This window comes from Thamnophis elegans, chromosome 8, assembly GCF_009769535.1.
Source record: "Thamnophis elegans isolate rThaEle1 chromosome 8, rThaEle1.pri, whole genome shotgun sequence".
Taxonomy (NCBI): Eukaryota; Metazoa; Chordata; class Lepidosauria; order Squamata; family Colubridae; genus Thamnophis; species Thamnophis elegans.
In genome coordinates, this window is record NC_045548.1 from 15,245,117 (window position 1) to 15,260,557 (window position 15,441).

Below are 15,441 nucleotides of genomic sequence, written 5' to 3' on the forward strand. Positions count from 1 at the left end.
GTGACTCTTTTCTTCATGCATTCACATATCATTGAAACACAGAAATACAGAAGCACACGTAGATTCACTTCTTTTTCTTTTCCCAGCATAAACAGTGAAGCAAAAAACAAAAAATGGGAAGAAGAAGCAGTACTGAACAGGTGACGAAGGTAAAATAACACTGGTGGGAGAGGAAAAGAGAAGCAAACAGAAAGGGAATTGGAAAAAAAGGAGAAAAAACAAGTTTAGGAATACGGAAAAAGAGTTAAATTTACCAGGAAAACAGCTGTTTTCAAGCAGAAGTTGATCTTCAGGATAATCTTCAAGGTCAGCCATATTTTTCAACAGCTGCCCAACCAGCCATTTGAAGTTGTTGCCCATTTCTTTGTTTTAAACATCTTCCATACTTCCAGGAATAAAAGGCACCCATCACTCATGGCTAATTATTCGCAGAAAACAATCCACCATGCAGAATTGCTCAGCTTAAACTCAAAACATTGCAGCTGAGATCTGTATAGAAGAGAAGAGTTTTTTTCCATAGAAGAAATAATATTTAGATCAGGGACGTGCAGTCAGGGGAGGCAGGGCCTCACCACTGTCATGATGAAAAGAAAAGAAAAATTAAAAGGAAAAAGGCAGAGGTAGTTGCTGCCAGAGTCACAGTGGATGACTCTGCTTAGTACTAACTGCAGGGGGAGGCGAGAGAACCATGTGCCTCCTTTGCATAAGGAATTTTTCGCCTTTTAACCCTTGCTTAACTCTGAGCAAGGGTTAAAAGGCGAAAAATTATTTATGCAAAGGAGGCACGTGGTTCTCTCGCCTCCTGCTCTGGCAGCAGCAGCTCTTGCCTAAGTTGCCTTTTTCTTTTTACATTTTCATCATGGCGGACAAGAGGAGAGTTGAAATCCTCTGTGACACAGCTGGAAAAGGTATGTGGGTCGGACAGAGGGAGGGGGGGATTCAAAATTATTGTAATTTAATTTGTAAGTAATTTTTTATTGTGAGTAATTTGTGTGCGTGTGTTTGTGTATGTGTGTGCATGCGTGCGTGTTTCTTTCTTCACTCAAACCAACTCTCTCTCAATTTGAGAGAGAGTTTGTTTGAGAAGAGAGGGAAGGGGCAGACACAGGGAGGGCAGCCTTGTTTGAGAAGAGAGGGGCAGCCCTCTCTCCCCCACCGGGAGCCCCATCCTGCTCCCCTCCCCCTTTCCTCCTCTTCCTCTCCCCTTTCTTTGCTGGCTGCTGCCTCGCCCCCCCACCTCCTACGTCCCTGCCACTGTGTCCGACAGGCATCTCATGTTTATGTCCGCCATAAACGTGAGACATCTGTCGGACACAGCGGCGAGGTCGGAGGAGGCGGGGGGCGAGGCAGCAGAGCATGGCAGTGGCAGGGACATTCTCATCGCTGTGTCCAACAGGCATCTCACGTTTATGTCTGCCATAAATGGTGGACCCCCACAGCGGCGGGGTGAGAGGAGGCGGGGGGCGAGGCGGCAGAGTGTGGCAGCGGCAGGGACATTCTCGCTGCTGTGTCCAACAGGCGTCTCACATTTATGGTGGACATAAATGCGAGACGCCTGTCGGACACAGCAGCGGGGATGTTGCTTCTCGCCGCTGCCGCGCTCTTGCCTCACCAACCATAATCCTCACCACACATCACAGATTTAGATATAAGCTTAGATGTCTGTGGAGATTCTCAGTTATCCTGGTTATAGTGGTCTCAAAGGTGCTTTTTTCTTCAAAGGACAACTGGACTTTTTCCAAGATCAAAGTCTGATCTTAGTTTTATTGATTAGAAAGTTTTGTTATTATAGAAATGGCTAGTTATATAATAATGTATAAAAGCAAAAACTTGAGGCTGGAATGTGTTTATCTTGAACCCAGCTAGGAAGAGCTGGAAGTCAGTGCTCCCTTTTCTTTCTTTTTCTCTTCTCCCTTGTATTCCACACCCCCTTTCCCATTCTCTTTCCCGCCCTTAATTTCTTCTTTTCTTTTCTTTTTCTTGTATTTTATATAATAAAATGGCTGTGAAAGTTGGACCATAAGAAAGGCTGAGTACCGGCTTCGGGGGGTGGAGCCTGCCGCCGTTGGGAGCTCAACGAAGCTCCTGCCAGGACTCTGGTTCGTATATCTTATAAGATCTATAGATATCTCCCCTTTCTGGCAGAAAGGGGCAGGGAGAAGGTCAGTCGTTAGGATCTCTTTGTAATTCATAGCTTTTTTTTTTTTGCTGTGAATGGAGAAGAGGTTCAACATTAGCTGAGCCTTTACTCCGGCCAGTTTTCCGCGCTGCCTTTTTTGCAGCCTAGGCAGATTGCCCCCCCCCCCCAGGACAAAGCTAAGCTATTTAAAAGTCAATCCGGGCGGGGACCATTCCTGAGGAATTTCTTTTATTACTATCTAAAATACCAGCTTCAATTTCGCAAAAGGCTCCCTTCCTTTTTTAGCTGCGTCACAAGATGGCGATCTCGTAGTTTTTGTGTTTGATGTGACGTACTTAGCCAGCCCTACCCTCCTGAAGGCTTCTCTGTACTAATTGCTAAAAGATTAACTGAGGGGAGCAGAGACTTTGATTTTTGGCTCGCTTGATTGCTTGTCTTTTATTTCTACTTTGGAATGGCTCCCAAATCTAAACAGAAGCGCTTCCTTAATAACATATCTCTAAAAACTGCTATGAAGCCGCTACCCTTGCCTCCCACACCCTCCACGGGAGATTTGTTAACACAAGAATTTCTTCTCAAAACGCTTAATGACTTCAGACAGGAAATTAATCAACTGATATCGGATTTATATGATCAATTTGATGCTAAAATTGCTCAGGCAAAGAAGGATATGATCGGAGTAATGACAGTCATGACAGATTATATTGCTGAAGCGGAGGACAAATTGGAACTTTTGGAAGAAACTAACCTTAATTTGATATCCAAAATTCAAACGTTACAACAGGAAATGGAAAATGCTCAAAAACAACTTGTCATGATAAATTATAATAAGACTGCCTTTGCAATAAGGGTTAGAGGACTGCGTGAAAACCAACAGGAGAATTTGAAACAGATCTTCTTTGAGGCTTTCAGCCACTTGGTGGGAAGTCCGGGATTTAACTTTGATTGGCAGATTCAAAGAATTTACCGCCAGAATTCCTGGGTAGCAAAACAGCGACAGCTTCCGAGGGACATAATAATATACTTTACCACAAGGGAATCCAGAAATGAGATAATACAGAGGCTTTACAGCAAGAGGTTGAGAATTGACGGACAGGACTTGATTGTTTTTAAAGAGATACCATTTCAATTATTAAGAACAAGGAAAGAGTACGCTTTCTTAACCGAAGAACTCAGAAATTCTCAGATTCCATACAAATGGGAAGTCCCAGCTGGTATTACAGTTACATTTGGCAACCAAAAACACCGCATTAACTCTGTCTGTGAAGCCCGAGAATTTTACTACGAGACCCTGAAGGCGGGACTTCCTGATTCATCCGGACCTGGAGAGAGACAAGGAGAAGGAGAAGACAAACAGCGAGACACGTGGCTACAAGGCGGAGGGTGTTGCTTTCCTCTTCCGGAAGGGCAGAAGACTAAAGAATAAAGACTAAGCGATGTTCTTAAAGCTTTATGATTTCCGTCTGGGATAAAATGGAAAAGTGGTATATTGATGATGAGACATGGAGACTGAAAGAAGCGTTGCTGATTGTGGACACATATTGTATATAAGATTTGTCTGAATTCTAACTCAAATTGCGCATGAATTATTTTCTTAGGCGAGGAGAGCGGAGATTGCGATCTTTTTGAGTTGTGGTCTGGGACGAACGGAGTTGGGAGGCGCGTGGGAGAGGGAAGGGTAGCGAAAGCTTAATTAGACTACTTGGGGCTAGAATGCAAGCTGATATTTGTTTGAGTTGCTATTTCAATATAAGGTCAAGAAAGATTGGTCGGAGAGTCTTCAGGAAAGTGGAGTAAATATGGGAGGAGCAATGGACGCGGATAAAATATATATATGGACATGGATAAAGGCAGGGTGGAAGGTAAAAAATTTACATGTGGAGGTGGGTAAGGATAGAAAGGGAGGTGTTGGAAATGAAAAATGAAAGAAGTACTTGAGTTTAATGGTTTTATAGAAAGGTTTGGATATTCGGATAAAAAAGAGAGAAATTAAAGGTTTGAATAGATAGACAAAGCAATGAGACTTTTAGTTGGGGAATCCTAATTGATCAACTTACCTGGCTCTAATACAGTTTGAAACCCTGCAAGTAGTAAAATAATCGAAATTTGGAATGAGCTACATTGTTTAAGATTTACAGATAATGGGAAGCTGTGTTAACGTAGTGGGTTTATTGACCCTTCTCTGTTTCCCCTTTCTTTTTAGGCGTGTGTGTATTTTTTTATTATTCTCTTTTTTTTTTTTTTTTGGCTTTTCTTTTCTTTTCTTTTTTTAATTTTAAAGTTAGCTGGCCTTATTATACTCAAATGCTTGTTAAAGAATTATGCCGGGTATGGGACCTGCGAAGCCGTAAGGGGGTTAGGGAGGGGGGATTATAGGGGGGAGGGGGGAGGGTGGAATTACAGTTTCAATTCTTAGAACAATAAGAATTCACTTGTATACTGCGGCTCGTTTTCCTTTTTTTTTCTTTTTCTCTTTTATTTAAAAAAAAAAAAGAAAAAAAAAAAAGAAAGGCTGAGTACCAAACAATTGAGGCCTTTGAACGATGGTGCTGGAGAAGGCTCCTGTGAGTCCTTTGGACTGCAAGGTGATCAAACCGGTCAGTCCTAGAGGAGATCAACCCTGACTGATCTTTAGAAGGCCAGAGCCTGAAGATGAAACTCAAATACTAACCTAGGCCACCTAATGAGAAGGAGGAATTCACTGGAGAAGAGCTTAATGCTGGGAAAGATTGAGAGCAAAAGAAGAAGGGGACGACAGAGAATGAGATAGCTGGATGGAGTCACTGAAGCAGTCGGTGTGAGCTTAAATGGACTCCAGAGGATGGTAGAGGACAGGAAGGCCTGGAGGAACGTTGTCCATGGGGTCACGATGGGTCAGGCACAACATCGCAACTAACAACAACAATATAATAAAATAATAAGAATGGAGAAACCTGTGTGAAATAAAGAAGATTCAGACTGTTAAATCTAAGCAGGAGTTTATCTCAACAACGCAAAAAGAAAGCAGACATTATTCTGAAACACAGATGTATAATTTAAAGTATCTTCTCTGTTCAGTCACCTTGCCTTTCTATTCATAGAAATATTGAAAACTAAAGCCCCCCCCCCCAAAAACCCACCCAGTGGTCGAGTGAGTTTGCCCTTTGAATTGTATTTTATTTTTTAAATTTTCTGTTGGATGACAAACATGTGCTTATCCCAAGCATATTTAAACTCAGGTCCTGATGATTGATCCACTGTATCTCCAAACTTCAGAAAAAAGTAATACTAAAAGGCTAAAGGAGGAATTAATGCTGAAAACTGAATTAAGGAGCAGGCGTATATACGTTTAGAGTTGTGGAGTTCTAGATTCAGAACCAGGGGTGGGATTCAGCTGGTTTAGACCGGTTTGAGCAAACCAGTAGCTCCGATGTTCAACTGAGAGCTAACAGTTCGCTGCACTGATCTGGTGGGCCTGCCTGCCCGCCCCTGCACTATACCAACCTATATTTCTTTTGTTTGAAACCCAGCTGATAGGCAAAGCGGATTGCCGTGCCTCACCTGTTTTACTCGCTGGGGCTGCAGTAGAAGGTAAATTTTTGAGCTGTTTTCAAACACACTGCACCTGCACGGAGCATGCATTTGGTGCATGTGGTTGGCGCATGCGTGAGCAAACACACACTCAGCGAACCGATTGTTACACTGGTTGAATCCCAACACTGGTTGAAACTCTGGCTCTGATATTTGACTAGCCTAGAAAGTGCAAGTATTAACACATAGGGGAAAGAATGTACTGTAGCTGAAGTCCAATTCCCGAATAGAGATAAAATACTTAAAAATATTGATTATAATAATAACATATATTATGGAGTATTTGTCCATATTCAGTTTAATTAAAAAATCTTTTCTATTGATCCTATAATTAACGGAAACATTTATAAAGCAATTACAAAAGAATATAGACATAAATCAGATAGCTTCTGTATAAACAAATTAACTTAATGTGCCTGAAGAAATCATTATGCATCAATATCTATATGCAGAAAACTTCATAAAATAGACTTTTATGCTAGTTAAGAATTATCCACCAAGTTCTTCTTCTCAATAGATCACTTGCAAGCTCCAGTAATATGACTGGTATTTGTACTTGTAAAAAATTTACAGAGTTCACATACAGAACACACAACCTCATTTATGTGCTAAAAGTTTTGTAATATCTTGCTTTTATTTAGAATAAGTATTAAAACAATTATTTTGAGCAGTGCAGTGGCCTAGAGGTAAAGATGCTCACATCTGACTCAGAAGGTTGAGAGTTCAATTCTAGGCAGAAACAGATGTTTCCTATCAGGATGCAAAAAAAAACACCAACTGTTGTGAACTCCACATAGGCATCAGGAAGGGCATCCAACCAGTAAATGCTCAGCTCCATTCAGTCACCCTGAGTTCACCCCTAATCAAGGGTTTACAGGGTTGTAAAAAGAAAAAAAAAACAAAACAATTATTTTATTACAAGAAATGTTCCAAATCTTTATCAGACACAAAGGTTTCAGAACATAGGGAAAAAAAATAAATGGAAATGGATATTAAAACCATGTCTGAACTTTGTTATGATCTGCAGAGTGAAATTACATACATCGACATGATTCCTGTGAAGAAAAGATGTCATGTTAGAATCCTCCAAAGATTTCCCCAAAAATCTACTTGGAAGAAGGCAAATATTTGTTGTCCCCTCAATTTCGAGACAGAAAATTTAGCTGTTTTTTAACTTTTATTTAGTTTGTCAAAGAAATAGATTGTGAGGAGTTGAATTAACTGTGGTAGTTATAATTATTTATTATTATGAGTAAAACAGCATCAGATACTTGTACCAAACACCCATAGACAGATCTGGTAACAAATAAGGGTATTCTGGTAATTTGTAGCTGAATTCCTCTGTTCTTTGATATAGTCCTTACTTTTCATCTTTATGAAAACAATCTCCTACAGCCATTGTTGCTAGGAATGCCATGAACTGGTGTATAGTTCACTGAATGGTGTAGAATTCAATCAACTCCTGACACTTCTCTCTTGCCTGTAACCGTTCCCTATTCATGTGCATAATTTTATTCTCATTATAACTGCTACATAATTATCCCCATGGTTATTCTTTCTTTCTTTGCATACATGGTGAAAAGCTAGTTTGCTTCCACTCATATTACTTGGAACTTAATCATTCTGATGATGTTGCCATTGGAACATTGTGTCACTTTCTCTCCCCTGCCCTCCACAAGGACTATCTATGCTCACATTTGATTTGATTTTTGGCTTCCATGCTCCTTTTGTGCTACCTGGCTGCCCTCAGTCTCGCATCGGGTTTGTGAGTGAGTCGCAGTAAAGGGCTACTGACTTTGAATGTCTGCTGGGCAATTGATCTAACATATTCCTTATTATTCAACAGTAAGAATCATCCAAGATCCAATATGCAGTAGTGAACGGATTGATTAGATCCAACCCGTTATATGTGTTTATATGCAAAAATTCATAAAACCGACGCGCTACTAAAATTCTCATTTCTGTTACTTTAATTAGGCAAAGCAGTGCATCATAGGATAACAATTTTTGAACCAAGGCAACCTCAAAACAGTGAATTTACAGAATGCACCCCAAACCTAGGGCCCATGACACCCAAGGGAATGAAATCTGGGAAAGTTGCGGTTGCCTCAGGTTGTACTGTAGTCACAAGTTCCTCATGTTGAATATTCCATGATACTTTCCCAACCATTCACTCAGTTCTTTGCATCCATCCTCAACAGTGGTGGGATTCAACTGGTGTAACAACCGATTTGCTTTGTGCACACTTTATGTGCGTGCCAAATGCGCGCTGCGCAAGCGCACATTGCATTTGAAATCAGCCCTAAATCTTACCTTTTCCTGCAGCCCCAGTGAGTAAAACAGCTGAGATGCAGCAATTAGCTCTGCCATGCCAATCAGCTGGGCTTCAAACAAAGGAAATATAGGATGGAATAGCGCAGAGGCGGGTGGGTGGGGCCAACTGATTGCCGGAACTACCGGTTCACCCGAACTGGTCTGAACCGACTGAATCCCAGCCCTGGCCCTCACCCAGGAGCAGTCACTAATCTTCCTACTGAGAAGGGGAGAGAGGGAGGGATGACCAGGGAGGGAGCTGGCTGGGAAAGACTCAAATCTCGATCACTGATTACAAGACATTGCAACCATTGTAAATGCGAGTGGTTGCCAAGGACCTGAACTGTGAACACTCAACTGCAAAGGTGATGCCACAATCTATATACATACATACATACATACATACATACATACATACATACATACATAATTACACACCAAAACCTTTTACACTTTCTTACATGTAGAACTGATTGAAAATTAGAATTTATTGTTAGTTAGCATGAAGGAGGTCAGTATTTAATCTGTGATCTATACTTGGTCTATATATTTTAGAAAGGCTTATTAAACTACATTAAAAGTGATCTCTAGTCCTTGCTTTTAAATAGCTGATGAGACCACTGGGACTGACATGAATTTCATCAGCAATGCTCCAACAGCCTTCACAAAACAACCTTTGACAGTACATAAATAAAGAGAAATGAACACCATTAGCAGGTTTAAGGTAACACTAAGAAAGTAAAGGGATTAAATATTCCAGTCTTTTTTTAAAAGAAAACATTTCTTTTAAATTGAGAACATGGTTTTGCATACTTTTCATTAACTATTTGCAAATTAGAGAGGAGATACAGTATATATTCTGCAAGTTGTGATTATTGGGCAGTAATCTGTCATCTTATTTGTATAAAATGTCTTGCATGCATGGTGATTTCTGTACAGTGCTAAAAAGGAATTGAATTGAATTTATTATATTTCTATGCCGCCCTTTTCCCCGAAGGGGACTCAGGGCGCCTCACAACCCAAGTCAAAGGGGGGGGGGTACAAATAAGAAAAAAAGAACACAAACAAAACAATGCCACAATTTAAAAACACACAACAACCATATCATTCGATGGGGGACAAAAGCTCATTAGCCCCAGGCCTGTTGGAATAGCCAGGTTTTAAGGGCTTTGCGGAAGGCCTGGAGGGTGGTGAGGGTTCAAATCTCCACGGGGAGTTCGTTTCAAAGGGCCGGGGCAGCCACAGAGAAGGCCCTCCTCCGGGTGGTCGCCAGACGGCATTGGCCAGTGGATGGAATTCGGAGGAGGCCTAATCGGTGGGATCTAATCGGTCTATTGGAGGTAATTGGCAGCAGGCGGTCTCTCAAGTACCCAGGTCCAATACCATGAAGGGCTTTATAAGTAACGACTAGTGCCTTGAAGCGTATCCGAAGACCAATAGGCAGCCAGTGGAGCTCGCGGAGGATAGGTGTAACGTGGGTATACCGAGGTGCACCCACAATCGCTCGCGCGGCTGCATTCTGGACAAGCTGAAGTCTCCGAATGCTCTTCAAGGGCTGCCCCATGTAGAGCAATTGCAGACAATATCTAATATCTAATGAGCCATGGTGGCATAGTGGTTAGAGTGCAGTACTGCAGGCTTCTTCTGCTGCCTGCTGGCTGCCTGCAATTTGGCAGTTCGAATCTCACCAGGCTCAAGGTTGACTCAGCCTTCCATCTTTCTGAGATTGGTAAAATGAGGACCCAGATTGTTGAGGGCAATATGCTGACTCTGTAAACTGCTTAGAGAGGGCTGTAAAAGCACTATGAAGTGGTATATAAGTCTAAGTGCTATTGCTATTGCTAATACTGAGATCCAATTCAACATCTAGTCTTCTTCTACTGCAATCTCAAACCTCAGAAAAGGCAACCTAGTTTTGCCTTCTAGAGTTCAATCCTTGGCTAAGTGAATCAGCTGATCTCTTGGAAAATTAGTAACTCTTTGAACCTTTCAGAACACATACAGCTTTACAAATCTATTGCAAGTCTAGTCACTTTATTCATCTGGCCACCTTGTCTTGGGTGTGAAGATTGGCCTGCCCTCCAGCTTTCTTTTCATGATTGCAGGTTCAGAGTTGGCCCACTGCCTCTGGTTTAGATTTATTGGATTTATATGCCACCCTTCTCCCAAAGGACTCAGGGCAGCGTACAACACAAAAACATAGCAATAGCAGTTAGACTTATATACCGCTTCATAGCGCTTTCAGCCCTCTCTAAGCGGTTTACAGAGTCAGTATATTGCCCCCACAGTCTGGGTCCTCATTTTACCCACCTCAGAAGGATGGAAGGCTGAGTCAACCCTGAGCCGGTGAGATTTGAACAGCCGAACTGCAGAACTGCAGTCAGCTGAAGTGGCTGCAGTACTGCACTCTAACCACTGCACCACCTCGGCTCTTTACAAAAGTTAAAAGAAAGATTAAATAGAATATCCAAAAAAACCCAATAGACATTTACACTGAGATTTAGAAATTAAATTAAAATTAACAATTAAAATTAATAATTTATTTATTCAGGCCAGGCCGGCTTTCTGGAAAAGCCAATTTTTTAGGGCGTGCCAAAAGGACCGGAGGTCGGGAATTATGTGAAGCTCCGGGGGGGGGGGGGCAGCTCATTCCAAAGGGAAGGCGCTCCCACAGAGAAGGCTCTCCCCCTGGGGGGTCACCAGCTGAAACTGCCTGACCGACAGCATCTGAGGAGGCCAACTCTGTGGAATCGTACTGGGCAGTGAGAGGCTACCGGTGACAGTAGGTAGTTTCACAAGTACCCTGGGCCTAAGCCATGGAGACCTTTAAAGATCATAATTAACACCTTGAATTGCACCTGGAAAACAACCGGAAACCAGTGCAGGCTGCCTAAAAGGGGTGTAGCATGGGATCACCTAGGTACCCCCCTGACAACCCGCATGGCCGCTTTCTGGACCAGCTGAAGCCTGCGGGTGCTCTTCAAGGGCAGTCCCATGTTGAGAGTGTTACAGTAGTCCAGGCGAGAAAGGACAAGGGCGTGAGTGACTGCGCACAGGGAATCCCGATCCAGGAAAGGAACTGGCGCAACCAGGCAAACCTGGTAAAAAGCCCCCCTGGTCACGGCCATCAGGTGTTCTTCTAAACTAAGCCGCATATCCAGGAGGACTCCCAGATTGCGGGCCCTCTCTGAGGGGGCTATTTCTATTATCTCTGGCACTTGGCTTTTGTCTGCCTGATCTGTGACACAAATTCCACAAATTCTTATTTTATAACTGTTGTCCATCTATTCACCTCTGCACTGAACCACACCTGCTGCCAACCTCAGAAGGTCTTATGCCTGAATAAGATCTTATGCCTGAATATGTCAAAATAGAATCCTTTCTCTGTCTCACATGGCAATAGATGCCACAGGGATGGTTTTGAAATGACTCAGAAAATCTAAGCAAAGGTAAGGAATTGGCTTGGATTGCAGTTTAATATTAAAATGCGGTGCCATATCTCAGACTATTTACAGAGAAGAATTTTGTTCTAATCTTCGTATTTCCAAACCAGCCATTCCTTTCACAGCTCTTCCACCTGGTCAAATTATCGGTTGTTGTTTTTTACTGAAGAATACATATAAGATAGTGAACTTTGTAGCTTGGAAATGCTACGTTTGAATTGACTCTGTGTTTAGGCCTAAATTTTGTGGTTTCCATCAGAATTCAATAGAAATTGCAATATTTAAAACCCAGATATGGTCTGGCTATTTTAGACCCAGTATCATTTAAATATCAATTTTTTCCAAAAGGGGATCGATCAGTTTGTCAATGAGATGTAAATATGATAATTTAATATAGCAGAAGCCCTTTGCCTAATCTTCCATTGTCCACATATGGTATCTGTCCTCCAGTAAAGTTTTTTAGCAGTATAAACCTACAAAATATTTCTTTTAAACCATTGCGACCTTCATCATTCCATCACTGATAACCTTTTCCATTTGCTTTCACCTGAATAAAATCCTTTTACTTTCTGCATATGTCTTTTTTCTTATTGAACCTTAGACAGAATTATATTGGAATTTTATTAATAATAAATTGTTTACTAACAAAGAAAGAAAGAGTTTGTGTGTGAGACAGTGGGCCACCAGGAAGAATATGATGTTTCCCCTCCTTTTTCCTCCTTGAATTATTTATTTTGGATTTAGAAAGCAGATTGTGCTTGAAATATCTGTGAAACTAATTTAATTTCTTTTGTAAAAATGTGTCTTTACCCTCAAATTGTCAGAGATATGATAAAGCTAATTAAGACATGCATGGTGTTAACAGTTTCATTAGAGGAGATAATATTGCAGAAGAAAAATAAGAAATCATTATGATGAATGCCTCAACATTACATTACATGTTAATGAAGTGTAAATGATCTAATTATTTTTGAAAGAATACAGATTCGATTAAACTGTTGGAATTAAATTGGAAAGGACAGCCTATTGTACTTTTTATGTACAGACAAGTTAACGTTAATTAGGCACAATCTACAGGAACAAATGAGGCACAGCCCTCAGTGAACAATCATGTATCCATTGCTCAAGGCAGGTTTCATAAAGAAATATATTAGGGAAAAAATTGTAAGTCAATTAAATACAGTGCTTTAGCAGTGGGAGGGAAAATGAGCAAGATTTTTGTTCCCTCCCCACCATTTTGAGTGCTCTGCAATCAAGGCAATAGTTATGTTCCATCACTAATTTCATAAATACTAATTTGCTGATGAGGCATTCTGATTCTTACTCCTTCAATGACTTCCCTGGAAGCATTTAATGGTTTTTGAATAGAGGATATTTCCAACATTTAAACTCTGATCCAAATTAAACTTAGGAAGTAAAGGAGAAATGGCTAGTCAGTAGTTAGCTGTGACCATGGATCTCTAAAGTACAACATTTTGCTTTGTCAGGTGCTGTAGGAAGCTAAGTGTGATAGAGGAACAATATTCAGTTCCTAAATGGATGAATTTAGTTATTTATTTAGGGTATAGAATATAGCACATAGATAACGTTAGGTTTTTTTTTGAATTTTTTAAATTTTTATTAAACAAACAACACACACAAAAAATAATCATCTTACATTACATCTTGTAGAAAGTGTGTCAATTGGTTGCAATTAGCTTTTGTGCATCTCTTCCACAGTCATTACTTACATTCATATCAAATGTCAAAAATTCTTAATGAGTCTTACTATCAACATATCATAGTTCTCATTTGACTGAGATTGTTTTAGTGTCCTTTTGCCTAAAATAATCCATGGTTAAAAACACAACCACCTAATGGCATTTCATTAATTATTACAAAGTCATCCAATAGCCTTTGCAATCTTCACAAGAAAGAGGTTCCAGTTTTCCCCCTCTCCCAGTGCCAATAAGGCTCTCAAAGGACAGCTGTGGTAAACACTTTGTGCCCTTGGCTCTTATCACTTTTAGTTACGGAGCTTTGAAGAACAAAGACAGTGAAATCAAAGGAGAAGCAGGAACAAATGCGTAGTTTCAAAAAACAACAAAAAACCCTCTGCCTCTAGCTTCCGAGTAGCAGAATTCAATTATTTTCCTACACTCTCTTAAATTATCTCAGATTTAAGAGGGACAAAGTTCTTAAATGGAGTTTAATAGCAAATAATAGATAATTTTTGTTAGAGTAGAGAGGGAGATTTTGATCCTTAAGTTGAAAAATAAAGCAAGAAAAAGTCGAAGAAGAAAAACCAGTCTGTTCACTTTAAGAAGAGGCGAGAGAGAGAAAAAAATTGTGAGGAGCCCTTCAATCCACAAAGTGTAGTTACAAAAAGAAAAGCATACTAACCAAAACAATCCAATGAAGATCAATTCCGCTGCTAACTTCTTCTGCTTAAGGATTTTCATTTAACATAAAAAAGAAGTTCTTTTGGACATTTTTTTTTCAAAACAGAAAGGATTCACCAGATGATCACACTTTCTCTTTCTGTTTCCTTCCATTCCTTAGTCGTCTCCACTTCATCAGCCTAGGTTGCCTTTTGTCGCCAGCTTGAAGTCCTTCTCTTGTATCAATCAGAGACTTGCGTTGTCCCTGAGATCAACAAGACGTGGTCTTCCTGTTCACCGTCTCTTCAGGATGGTTTAGGTCCGATTGGACCACCCAGTGGCAAAAGTATCAGCTGCGGTCTCAGAACATTGAGACTGCACGTCTGTACCATAGGGACGTTGGCTCCTCCTCCATAGATTACATTAGTAAAGTTATATAGAAGGAGCACATAATACTATGGTATACCTGTGATGGAAAATACAGGTAATTTTGTAAGGTTCAGGAATTCAAAGAATTATATATAGCTTATAGGTTAGATGTTTAAAGATGTTGATTAAGAATAGAATAAGTGTTCTATATATTAATATCTAGGCCATTTATCCAATTAAGTGTAATATTTTTTATTTGGAGAAAATCTGCTTTTCCCCCTGTAGAAGCTCTCAAATGGCAGCTAGTCACTATGTGTCCAGTGTCTGATGAAGAAATGACTAGATGACTGAAATATATAATTGCTTAACAGTATGGATAATCTGATGCTGCAAATTCGGCAAATATAAGATTGTACAGCAATTAGAGACACACACTCAGATTTCCTGAACCTGTTCATACTTTTGTCTTAGGGCTGGGATGGTGAACCTATGGCACACATGCCGGAAGTGGCACACTGGTCTTTGCATGTGCATGCACACCAGAAACCAGAAGACCAGGTGAGTGGCACGCATGCACAGGTCAGAAACTGGAAGATCTGGCGCACCCAAACATGCTCCCATTTCAGCACTCAGTGCGTAAAAGGTTCGCCAACACTGTCTTAGGGGCTTAAAAAATAGAAAACTCAGTTGTAACCCCGCCATTTCTTTTCAAAACAGGGTTCCTACCTGTTTTCAAAAGATGGATCATTGGTACTTGTTATAGAACATAACAGAAACTCTTATTATGGACATGTCACAGCCTTTCCTTTCAAACACAGCTTTTTTGTGAGTCCATTTGTATCATTTTGGCTGTTTGTTTTTCAAGCATTCCCTGACTTATCTGAACTGTGAGCCACCCTGAGTCCCCTCAGGGAAAAGGGCGGCATACAAATAAAGTAAAAGTAAATTGAATCTGCCTAGTTTTTAGAGTTCATTTATATATGAATGGTAAGATTGATCTAAATTCATTAAAACAGGGAGGAATGACAGTTTCATACTGTGAACATATGATAAATAATATGAAGCCATCACATTTTTCTTCTGCTATTTGGGATTTAATGAAAAGTACAAGATCTATCTATAGTGTGCTACTTGATATCTCCTCTGCCTCTAATCATAACTATGGTTAATCTGAACTGTAATCTTTATGGTATTCCATGATGATTTAATTGCAATAATAATTATTTTCAAGCACAAACTGTCTTTG